Source organism: Podarcis gaigeae (assembly GCF_964106915.1).
Source record: "Podarcis gaigeae genome assembly, chromosome: Z".
Taxonomy (NCBI): Eukaryota; Metazoa; Chordata; class Lepidosauria; order Squamata; family Lacertidae; genus Podarcis; species Podarcis gaigeae.
Genome location: NC_139691.1, coordinates 35,752,344 through 35,765,176, shown reverse-complemented (window position 1 = coordinate 35,765,176; position 12,833 = coordinate 35,752,344). Strand labels below are relative to the sequence as shown.

The 12,833-nt window shown below is 39.7% G+C and overlaps 1 long non-coding RNA gene across 1 annotated transcript in view; it reads right to left on the bottom strand.

The window, feature by feature from the left end:
* The window catches only part of LOC310837038, a 293,685-nt gene that overhangs the window by 266,538 nt on the left and 14,314 nt on the right, over positions 1-12,833 (bottom strand). The gene's annotated exons all lie outside the window — the stretch shown is intronic.

The window sequence follows — 12,833 nt, the reverse complement described above, 5'->3', positions numbered from 1 at the left end:
ACAAGCTGCTGAGCTATCTTCTCAGGCAACAGGTGAGCAAATGTGAAATGTCTGAAACAAACACCACAAGGGCACGAGGATGATTGTTAGCATGAAATCTTCTACAGTCAAATAAATTATCCAGCGTGTTAATTAACTCTCATCTATATTCGTGTCATTAGCGCTCATTTGGTTGTAAACTGTTTGATCATTTAAATAATTAAATAGCCTTGATATGACTGAGCAAACAACAAGCTACCCAAGTGTATGCAAAAGACACCATGGCGGCAACTGAACTGTGGGGATCTGTCTGATCCCGTTCCAGCTATCCCATCTCAACCGTGGGGTGGAAATGAGCCAAATATTAACTGGGATTGTCAGCCAATAATTTCCTACTGTGAATTAGCATTGTCATTAGCAGAATCGGGGCTCCGTTGTGTGATCCTGCTATTATGAATTGTGACAATAAAGGCATACTTTCCAAACATGTGGAAGAGAATACAAATGCCCTGAGCTAGAGCCCCACGTACTGTGTACAAAAACCCTATGCAGGTGGTCGGCTTGTGTCTAAAGTGTACTTGTAAGTGGGGATGAGTATACCAAGCTCCCCATCATTCTCCACCAATTTAGGTGGGGAGCAAAGGTCTGAAGGAGGGAGACTTCTGAACTTGTAGAGGTTCTCCACACAGTTTAGAACACTGCATGAAAGGGAGCCTCCATGAGTAAGATACTTAGATAAGTGACCAGAAAAAAAGTTGGTTCCTATCAATAAGAAATGCATGTCCTCTGGATCCCAAAAGGTGACAAAGATACCTAGCATAGTCTAGAGTTGGATTAACCACATTACCAATCATGCTACAGCTGACAGGCCCAGCAGATTCCATCCTATGGTGTAATTATGCATTTGAAAATATTCCAGTGAGAACTGGGGATCCAGCTAGCCAACAACAAAGTTCTTGGCTATTGCTTGGTGATTACTGTGCCATTGTATCCATCTGCCACACCGCTACATCAGCTTTGTGACACCGGTATAACCATCACATGTTGCAATGTTGTGTTAGTGCAGCTGTTTTTTTATCTCCCATCCTAATCAATTATGTGCTACTGAAGCAAATTTTAGGATCAGGCTTTTATAAACCTCATTTGAAAGGTGACCTTTTCTAATTTTTCATCCTGTTGCCCTTTATTACTGGAGTTTATGAAGTCTCTAAAGCTCACCAATTATGTTTGCATCTGTTTTGTGTATCGTAAGCTGAGATTTCAAGACCATTGAACTTCTACCTTTCTGAAGATGCATGTTATGGGATGGGGGTGGTGGAAATAAATCCAATAAAAGGATAATAGAAGATTCCCCTGATCTCCTCTTCAATTTTACCTTGGTATGCCCAGAACAATGGCAAGCCATTTCCCAATGGAGTTTTGTAAAGGTTCCATAAAGTGATGATTATTCCTTTTCTACTACTCAAGGCATCAACAGAACACTCATTTGACTCTTCAAGCACCATTAAATTAAACCCTTAACACTACTATAAAGTGTTACTATCACATGCAATTATGCATCTTGGGTGTTTATCAGTAGGGCTCTGCACATTGTTGAAAATGATGCCTCTACCAGGGCATCTTATCAAGCCACAGCACTGCATCTGCAATGCAGCTTGAGAGGTGACTGAAGGAAAAGGTGTTTGCACCACCATTAATAAAAGCACTCTAGTACAATTTCGGTGCCATTGAGAAATATAGCCCCGTAACATTCAGAGATGCAGGAAATAAACTGTATCACAGGGAAGGTAGTACAGATCCATGGAGTAGAGAGCTTATATAAAAATCAAAGATGTCACTGTCGTTTGTGATAAATATTCACCAGGGAAAGGATAAACCTCAGTCATAGAGCTGGGTCTTAATTTTAAATATCTTTGGTGAATGATTTAATGTGCTGTTTAGATTTCCACCCACTCCCATTACAAGATGTGAATGTTTTAAGATTCTCAATAAAATCACAAGAACTCCAATTCCTTCTAATATACACAACCCAAAAAACACAGCATGTTCCTGCTGATTTACAAACTTCACTGATACTCAGTGTTCACTTTGTTCCTGTTCACTTCTGGGAACTGGGATCATGCATTTATTATCTGGATTCTGAAATTGCTATTTATCACATTTTGATGAGTTCTAGGGTTGCATTACAAGTTCATAATATTGTGCTGCTGCCCAGAATGATAAGATAATGAAAACACAGCACAATCTCATAAAGTAACACCAAGCACCAGGATTGGATTGGGGTGGGGGTTACAAGTATGCCTTTCAAACTAATCTCTTAGTTTGCACAGCGTGCATCTGGTTTCATATGGAGAAACTGAGAGTAGAATGTATTCTGAGCCTACAACAGGTGGAATTCTCTTTGGCTCCTTTGCCTAAAAAGAAAGAAGCTTGAAGAAATTGATGGTTGCATTTCATAACTGGAGCCTTAATTGGAGAAAGAAAATCAAGAGATTTTTAAGTTTGGTCAAACACTAAGGGTCCCAAAGTGCTAAAAGCAATATGAGAGATACAGGCTTCACAGAATTTAGATGACTTCACGAACCTTCAAGACCTCTTAACCAGAGACAACAATGGGGCTAATATTGTTTGTGTGAATCTGCACAACAAGTAATAATGCATCTATCACAATTCTTTTGATTCTCTTAAAAGGCCCTTGACCTGTGGGACATCTGGTTCATCCTTGGAGGACTCTGTGTCTGGTACCAAGTCAGGACTAAGAACATATGATGGCTATAGAGTGGTCTACCTCCACTGTCAGGGGTAGCATACATCTGCATGAAGCACAAGTTGGGAGAGTGCTGTTGTGTTCAGGTCCTGCTCTCAGGTTTCCCATAAGAATCTGGTTAGCCCATCTGAGAACAGGTTGCTGGACTAGATGGGTCATTGGCCTGATCCAGCAGACTCTTCTTATGGTAATTATATACCATAAGCCCCATCAGTTCCTGAGAAAACCCAGCATCCTTTAGAGCTCTTGTCTGTTATATACTAGCATGCTGCTGTCTTTCAGAAAAACAGTGGATGTCAAGAATTTACAGCAGAATGCCATGTCGTCACGCAAGTGCCTATTTCAGGCCATGTCGTACATTACAATCTGGACAGCTTTAGGCCTCAGGCACATTGCATGCACACTGCAAGGGAACATGAATTTATATACCTAGTTTTCAGCCTGCACCTTTTCCTGCAGATAAAATAGGGCACTTCAATTTTCAGTATTGCCAGATGGTGCCATATACAAGCATTCCATTCACTTAACACTAAAGGAAACCTGATCCCACACTTTTCAGGACATCTTTGTGCTATGAGAAGTCAATCAAAGCTGCCTTGCCATCGGGCATCAGACAGCCACTCTCAGTGCTATGACTAATAACATTCTAAGCTGCTTACCCAATTGTAGAATTTAAATTGTAAGGCTTCAGGACAAGGCAACACTGTTTTGACAATCTGAACCCAATGTGAAAAAATTTATATGAGTTGTGCACATTCACCAGGCCTTATGGAGAATGTGCATATAATCCATCCATAAAGAGGAATAGGCTTTTGGGAATGTGCATATATCAACTGAATTTTATACATTCTCCAGCTATTATGCATACTCTCCAACCAGCCTGGTAGAATGTGCAAATGTTGACTGAATTTTGTACATTCTCCAGGAAATATGCAGGTTCTCCAGTAAGTATGCAAAGTCTCCAATAAACATACGTTTACTTCTCTCTCTTGCTCAGAAATGTCCAATCATTGCTCTCCTCCCTGTTTGCTTCTAACTCCCCTCCCCATGCAGTCCAGCCCCCTTTTCACCACTCTCATTTCTCACTTGTCTGAGCAGTGCAGGGGAGATCTGATCAGTTTCAGAGTGGTAGATCCAAATCCCATATTTATTTTGAGAACTGCAGTTACTTACAGGTATTAAATTGAAACACCAAAAAGCAAATAAAACTCCAAGCCAGAGAAAAAGACCAGTGACAACTACAATATCAACGTAATGCACAACATTGAACGTTAGTCATACTAAAGAGTATGACTTAGTTTTATATCACCCAGTATCCTTTCTTGCTATGGAGAAGACAATCATCATTATCATATTGTCAAATAGACAGACATAAGGCATCATAAATAACATTTATTTATTTATTTATTTATTTATTTATTTATTTATTTATTTATTTATTTATGATGGTAATTCTCCAGACACTTGAATCATTAATTATCTTTCCAAATTCCTGCATATTGGAGGTGTCCTTGTACTGTCAGCCTTATTAGAATAAAATATAAAACCGCTTTATTCTGAAAAGCAGGCATTCTGTTTCTCTTGTCCCTTGATGACATGGATTTGATGTGTAAGCTTCTCCATATTTGCAGTATGGTACCAGAAATATACAGCAGGAGGCCTGTTCTCTCCTACAGTTGTGTTATTATATGCCCCACAGCACCTGATCTGGATCTCATCAAGTCCTTAAATACTATGGGCTGTATCCAAATAAGGTTTACTCAAAGTAGACTCGCTGAAAGTAATGGGACTAAGTTGATCATATTTGTTAATTTCAGTGGATCTACTCTGAGTAGACCCATTGAAAATAACAGGCCTAAATTTATCATGTTTGTTAATTTCAGTGGATTTACTCTGGGTAGAACTAGCATGTTCACTGTCTATAACCTGGGGTGCAATTTTTAAAAAGTAAATGTGCCTTACTTCCCGAAGTTGCTGTATGAGTAAACTGCACTGGTGGACAGACGAAATGTATTTTCCCTTAAGACAAATGAAACAAAATTGCCAGGCATCCAATTACAGAAACTAATCAGTATTTCAGACATCACCTCCAGTTTCAGGAGAGATTGACCATTATCACTGCAAAATGCACATCTCAATCAGACCATGGAGAGTTACGCCCCACTACACTTCAGCTATACAAGGAAAGGTGATGAATACCTAAAAATGTCCCATCCTTCAAAACAGGCATAGAATTTCCCTACATAATCTATGCTTCCCTAATGAGCAGCTTTTTATGATTCTGGATCACCAAGCTAAGGAAAAGTAGAACCATTTCCCAACACATCAGCAATTTTAATCATGTTCTGCAGTGACAGATCAAAAGCCTGAGCTATCTATAAACCATGCAGACAGCCTGTCTCTGCCAGACATCATTGTTTATCATTTATATAGCACTTTCGTTTAGGAAAGTGCTTTACAGTTTATCCCATTCATCTTCCATATGAGCCCATGCCATTACATTTTACATAAGGAAAGAATCGTTGGCATCAGATCTGCAAGTTGTCTTGGGAAAGAGGTGAACAGCCAGGATATGAAACAAATACAATTCAATCAATTGAACTGAGAAAGGCATCACCTTGCATAATCCCACCCATTTGCCCTAATCAGTTGATTCTATGTGCATGCATAAATGTCAGTGCATGTTCAAGAAATCAAACATGTACAAGGTGTTGGTCAATCAACATTTGATGACAGAGGCAACACCAGATGATGAGCTACTAAGCATTTAGGTTGCATAGAAATAGAAAGGTTTTCAAAAATGGGAGTTTTAAATGGTCATTGATCTGTGGATCTTCTTTTCATTTGCATCTGGTAAAGAGTTTTCAGACACTTATCATCTTGTAGATCTTTAAAATGGAGCCTGTTAAGTCAAGCTAGAATGACTTGAGTTGTTGGCTTTCAACCTAGCAGTCCCATCTCAAAACAAGAACAAGCATGTAAGTGCTGACAAACAGTGGCCCTAAGTATACCATTTTGAGCTGCTTGGTAGATCTGCATAATCACTCCCAGGATTGTACCTAACAAATGTGCATCCTAAGCTAACTTAAAACATGTGCATATTTACGCAACTTCAAATTTTGAGCAAAAATCCCAATGCACTGTGATTCTTTAATCCAGGATGATACCCAAGACAGCTTCCATAAAATAAAATAAAATCCAATTAATTCAGTGCTGTTTCCATCCCCATTATACACATCCCAACCCCAATTCTTTTTTTTTAAATATTTTTATTAATTTTACAGAGTACAGAATTACAGAAGAAAAACAGATAGAAGAAAAAAGAATGTAAAAGTTTCAAATTTCCGTAGACCTTTTGTCAAAACTACTGGACTTCCCCACATCCTCCAGACCCTGCATTATTTAAAATACAAACTTCAGCAATTTGTCATCTTGTTTCATAACTTATTGTATCTTTCAGTTTATCATGTTATCAAATTCAAAATGTTGTACACCAATTCTTATATATTTTAGTCAAAACACAATAAAATTATTTCCTGATTCCACCTCAAACTTCTTATACCTTGGTTTTCATTTCACCTGATTGCTGTTGCTGGGGCTAAAATTTCCTATAAAGTGCATTTTCTTAACATTCATACAACTTATAATGTTTTTGTAGATAGTCCTTAAATTTTTTCCAGTCCTCTTCCATTGCTTCTTCTCCCAAGTCTCGGATTCTGCCAGTCATTTCAGCCAGTTCCATATAGTCCATCAACTGCGTCTGCCATTCCTCCAGAGTGGGTAAATCTTGTGTCTTCCAATACTTTGCGATGAGAATTCTTGCTGCTGTAGAAGCATACATAAAAAAGGTTCTATCCTTCTTTAACACATTCTGGTCTACCATGCCCAGAAGAAAGGCCTCCGGTTTCTTTGGTAAGGTATATCTAAATACCTTTTTTAGCTCATTATGAATCATTTCCCAAAAGGCCTTCACTTTCGGACATGTCCACCAGAGGTGAAAGAATGTCCCTTCTGCCTCCTTACACTTCCAACATTTATTATCAGACAGATGATATATCTTAGCAAGCTTGACTGGGGTCATGTACCACCGGTATATCATTTTCATAATATTTTCCTTCAAGGCACTACATGCCGTGAATTTCATTCCGGTGTTCCATAACACCGTCTTCAAACATAATGTTGTGCCCAATGTCCTGTGCCCACTTTATCATGGCGGATTTGACTGTCTCATCCTGTGTGTTCCATTTAAGCAGCAAGTTATACATTCCCGAAAGCAATTTATTTTTTGGTTCTAACAATTCTATCTCTAATTTCGATTTTTCCACCTGGAATCCCACCTTTTTGTCCACTTTAAAAACTTCCTGAATTTGGGCATAATGCAACCAATCTCGCACCTTGTATTTTAGTTTTTCCAAGCTCTGCAACCTCCAATTGTCTCCAATTTTTTCAATTATCTCCCAATATTTTGGCCAATAGGCCTCCATGTTAAGTCTCTTATGTGCCTTGGCCTCCACCGGTGAAAGCCACCTCGGGGTCTTACTCTCCAATAAGTCTTTGTATTTTGTCCAGACCATAAAAATTGCTCTTCTAACAATATGGTTTTTAAACAGTTTGTGAACTTTAACCTTGTCATACCACAAATATGCATGCCACCCAAAAGCGTTATCGAACCCTTCCAGATCTAGGACATCAGTGTTCTCCAGCAAAAACCAATCTTTCATCCAGCAGAAGGCTGCAGATTCATAATATAACCTCAAGTCTGGCAGGGCAAATCCCCCTCTTTCTTTCGCATCAGTTAATATTTTAAACTTTATTCGGGGCTTTTTGCCCTGCCAAACAAACTTAGAAATATCCTTCTGCCACTTTCCAAAACATTCCACCTTGTCCACGATCTGTAGGGCCTGAAACAAAAATAACATTTTCGGCAATACATTCATCTTTATAGCTGCTATTCGGCCTAACAAGGAAAGTTTCAATCTTGACCAAATTTCCATATCTCTTTTAATTTCGGACCAACATTTCTCGTAATTATCTTTAAATAAATTCAAATTTTTGGAGGTCAGATATACCCCTAGGTATTTCACTTTTTTAACCACATTTAATTCTGTCTCTTTCTGGAACTCATCTGTTTCTATAGGTGTCAAATTTTTTGCTAAAACCTTAGTCTTTTGCTTGTTCAACTTAAATCACGCCACTCGACCAAAATCAGAAATTAATTCTAAAACTCTTTTAGAACTAGAGACTGGCTCCTGTAATGTTAATACCAAGTCATCTGCAAATGCTTTCAGTTTATATTGTTTCACTCCGACCTCGATTCCTTGTACCAACCGGTCCTTTCTAATCATGTTCAATAGCACCTCCAGGACTGAGATGAACAATAGAGGTGATAGGGGGCACCCCTGTCGTGTCCCTTTTTCTATTTTAAACTCCTCTGTCACCACATTGTTTACTATCAATTTAGCTTTTTGTTCTGAATAAATTGCTTCTATTCCATTTTCAAACCCCCGTCCCACTCCCATCCCTTCCAAATTTTTCTTCATAAACATCCAAGAAATGTTGTCAAAGGCTTTCTCCGCATCAATAAAGATTAACACCGCTCTAGTGTTGAGATTTGTTTGTAAAAGTTCCAAAATGTCAATGATGTTTCTTGTGTTGTCAAACAAATGCCTACCAGGGAGAAAGCCTGCCTGATCCTTATGGATCACTTCATTAAGAACTTTTTAAAATCTACTTGCCAAAATGTCCGCAAAGATTTTGTAATCCACATTTAGGAGTGAGATGGGACGGTAGTTCTTAAGTTGGGTCTTTTCAGTTTCTAGTTTGGGTATCAATGTGATGAAGGCTTCTTTCCACGTTTCCGGTGCCTTCCTCCCCTCCATTATCTGATTACAGACCTCCATCAGGGGTTGTATCAAGTAGTCCTTCAAAACCTTATAATATTTGGAGGTAAGTCCATCAGGGCCTGGAGATTTGCCTAGTTGGAGATTCTGTATGGCACTTTCGATTTCCTGCTGTGAAATTTTACTATTCAGGATTGTTCTCATTTCCTGGGGTATTTTTTGTAATCCATTGGTTTTAACGAATTGATCCACCTCAAACTCTTTCTGCGGCCCTTGTGCATAAAGTTCTTTGAAGTATCTCTGGAAGCACTTTCTAATTTCCTCGGGTTTCTGAACAATTCTCCCTTCAATCTCTAGATTTGTGACTGTATTTAATTTTTGTCTTTTTTTCAACTGCCATGCTAGCAGTTTCCCACACTTATTAGCTGATTCAAAAGATCTTTGTTTCATTTGTTTAATTTTCCATTCCACTTCTTGATTTATCAATTTCGCATATTGTGCTTGGAAAAATTTCACTTCTCTCAGCACTTCCTTCGACTTAGGCCTAGATCTTAATATTTTCTCTCCTTCTCTTATTTTCTCCAATACCTTCTCCTTCCTTTCATTCCAGAGTCTTTTCTTTATCGTATTTTGTTGTATTAGGAACCCTCTCATAACTGCTTTACTTGCGTCCCAGATTGTTCTTTTTTCTACCGTAGTGTTTAAATTTATCTCAAAATAGTCCTTTAGAGTTTTTTGGGCCTTCTTAACAATCTCCTGATCTCTTAATAAAGTGTCATTCATTTTCCATCTGAAGGATCCGGTTGTGTTTAATCTCAATTCCACTTTCAAGGCATTATGGTCGGAGCAGGTTCTTGGGCAGATTTCCACTTTTCTAGTCTTAGGTGCCAGTCCTTTAGTTATCCATATTTGGTCGATTCGTGTCCATGACAGATGAGCTTCAGAAAAGAAAGTTCCTTCTTTTCCTAGGGGGTTCTTAACCCTCCATATGTCAATCAAGTCCATATTGTCAGTCATTTCAAAAAAGGTTTTAGGTAGTCTGCCATCTTTCGTTATGTTTACACTTTGCGACTTATCCATATGTACAGACACAACTCCATTCATATCTCCCAACATAATGATGTTGTTGTAGTCTAAATAGTCCAGTAAAGTCTCATGCAACTTCTTAAAAAATTCCGATTTTCCATCGTTTGGTGCGTAGATTCCTAATATCAAAAATTTTTCTCCTTGTGTTTGAATTTCTTGAGTCATTGTGGCTGTTCCCTCCCTATTTTATCCTGTCTATCTTGCGTGACGTATGACAATTAGGTGACCAAGTTACAGTTCTGAAAATGAGGTGATTATTTATATAATAATAATAATAATAATAATAATAATAATAATAATAATAATTTGTTATTTGTACCCCGCCCATCTGGGCAGCTTCCAACAAAGATTAAAAATACATCAAAATGTCAAACATTAAAAACTTCCCTAAGCAGGGCTGCCTTCAGGTGTCTTCTAAATGTCAGGTTGTTGTCAAATGCTCTTTGGCATTGGATGAGAGGGAGTTCCACAGGGCGGGTACCACTATCGAGAAGGCCCTCTGCCTGGTTCCTACTCACCATGCCACCCAAGCATGAAGATCTTTTCACAATCCAAGGGCAAAGATGGATGAGCCAGGTGCATCCCAGTTGCTAGAAACCAGAGGAGAGGAGAGTTCATCTGTGCTTGAATCCTGCTTGCTGGTTTTCCAACCAGCATCTGGTTGGCCATTGTGAGAAAAGGACGCTGGGCTAGAGAGACCATTGGGCTTAATCCAGCAGGCTTTTTAAATGTTATAATGCTCTGCCTCCTAATTTCTGTCATCAGTGATACTGCCAGCCCGAGCTGTGGAAAGAGGAGCATGGGCACAGTGGCCCTGCGTGCCCGCACCCACACGCCTCTTTCCCCAGCTTGGGTTGGCAGCGACTTGGGCTGTCCTCTTTTTTTGCTTTTCAGTATATGGAAACTCTAGGCAAAACAACCATGTGTGGTTGCAATGGCCATGCATGGTAGCAAGAGCCACGGGCTATAACATCTACATTTCCCAGGTTATAATAGAAGCTTCAGATCAATACAGCATTAAATAATCTTCAGTATAAATATTCAGTATGCCGGATTTCCTTCATAGGCTGCCAGCCAGATCCAGATTACTCTGCAGACATAGTGTAGCTTTACTTACAGATTGGCCTCTAGAGAGGAATATAGAGGCAAGGAAAGGGGGATATTAACACAAAATGCAAAGGTAGACAGACATTGCTGCTTTTGCTATATTAATTGAACTGATCTGTTGTCAGATATTCCTTCTTTAGTAAGTATTTATGATAAAAGTCTCATTCTATCCAGCAGATTGATTATTCTGTTTTACAACCCTGCTAGCCATTCTGTTGTATTTAGATGCAAATTGTTTTTTTCTAGATTTTCTTTTTGAAAAACCTACACAAGTTGATTTTGAGATGACCCAGGAATAGCCAGAAATTAAAGGTGCAATTGTGAGAAAGAGGCAATGTGGAAGTTTATTAAATATGTTTTCCGTTACCTGATTTCCCCCCCCCCCCTTCTTCAAAGTTTTGTTTGATGTGGGGGGAATAGTGATCATGATACAAACCTTTGTGTTTTATGGTGACCAAGGGAAGCAAGGGCAGGGTCATAGTTCAGTGGGAAGGCACATGCTTTGCATGCAAAAAGTCCCTGGTTCACTTCCTGGCATCTCCAGTTAAAAGGTTACGAACCTATTGATCATCAAGATTGAAACTTTGGAATGTTTGGACCTGATATAAGACAGCCATATGTAAAGGGGTAAGGTAATAAGGCACAGAAGAGGAGACTTTGGCAGATTCAATGTACAGGAGCCCTGCCCTCCATTGTATTTTGTTTTAGTATTTATGAACATAGAGAAATCTGTACAACTTCTGGGACTCGACGTTTGGCCTCCAGGATTTTGTGGCCCCTTGAAAGATTCTGCCTCATCTCTCTCCCCTATGCACACACTGATGGCTGCTGCAGAACTCATCTAGCTGGGGCCACACCTCTTCTCCACATTCAGTGCTGCTACTATATCCAGTGAGATCTATTTGCTAGGCAACTGTGTGGAGCAGTGGCCACAGGTGTCAGGGCCTGAAGCCTTGTTCCAAGGGCAATGGGGTAGGAGCTGCTGACACTGTAAAGTTGTTTTTGTTGGCATGGTTCCATCCAGGTAGGTGCATAGGGAGGGCAGCCAGGTACACTTGTCCCAAGCTTCAGATGGCTAAGCCAGCTGGGTTAGGGGAACATGCCAGGGCCTGGCTGCTTGTTGTTGTTGTTGTTTAGTCGTTTAGTCGTGTCCGACTCTTCGTGACCCCCTGGACCAGAGCACGCCAGGCACTTCTGTCTTCCACTGCCTCCCGCAGTTTGGTCAAACTCATGTTTGTAGCTTCAAAGACACTATCCAACCATCTCGTCCTCTGTCGTCCCCTTCTCCTTGTGCCCTCCATCTTTCCCAACATCAGGGTCTTTTCCAGGGAGTTTTCTCTTCTCATGAGGTGGCCAAAGTATTGGAGCCTCAGCTTCACAATCTGTCCTTCCAGTGAGCACTCAGGGCTGATTTCCTTCAGAATGGATCGGTTTGTTCTTCTTGCAGTCCATGGGACTCTCAAGAGTCTCCTCCAGCACCATAATTCAAAAGCATCAATTCTTTGGCGATCTGCCTTCTTTATGGTCCAGCTCTCACTTCCATACATCATTACTTGGAAAACCATAGCTTTTACTATACGGACCTTTGTTGGCAAGGTGATGTCTCTACTTTTTAAGTAGGCTGCTTTTTAGTCTGAGTTTATAACTTTATTCTAACAAGGCTCTTGCCCCACACCTCAAACAAGCTCTGCATGGGCCTGGTTCCATTACTAATAGTACAGCAGATGTTATCCACCTGGAGTAGCTGGCTGGATGTGTGTGTGTGTGTGTGTGTGTGTGTGTAGATTGGATCTCCTTAAACTTCTTTGCACATTGCTGACCATGTGTACAAGGCTAAACAAAGATGGCAGGATGTGATTTGTGTTTAGGAAATATTTTTATTGGTTTTGATAAATGAACAAAAAGCAAACAACTCACAATTAATGAACTCCAGAAAGTATTGCTAAGTACCCATTTCCTTATGACAGGAATTGGGGGCCCATGATGTCAGGATGTTATGTACTACAAAAATACTTGTAGGGCAATAGTTTTTACATCCGCGCAATAAGGGAAGG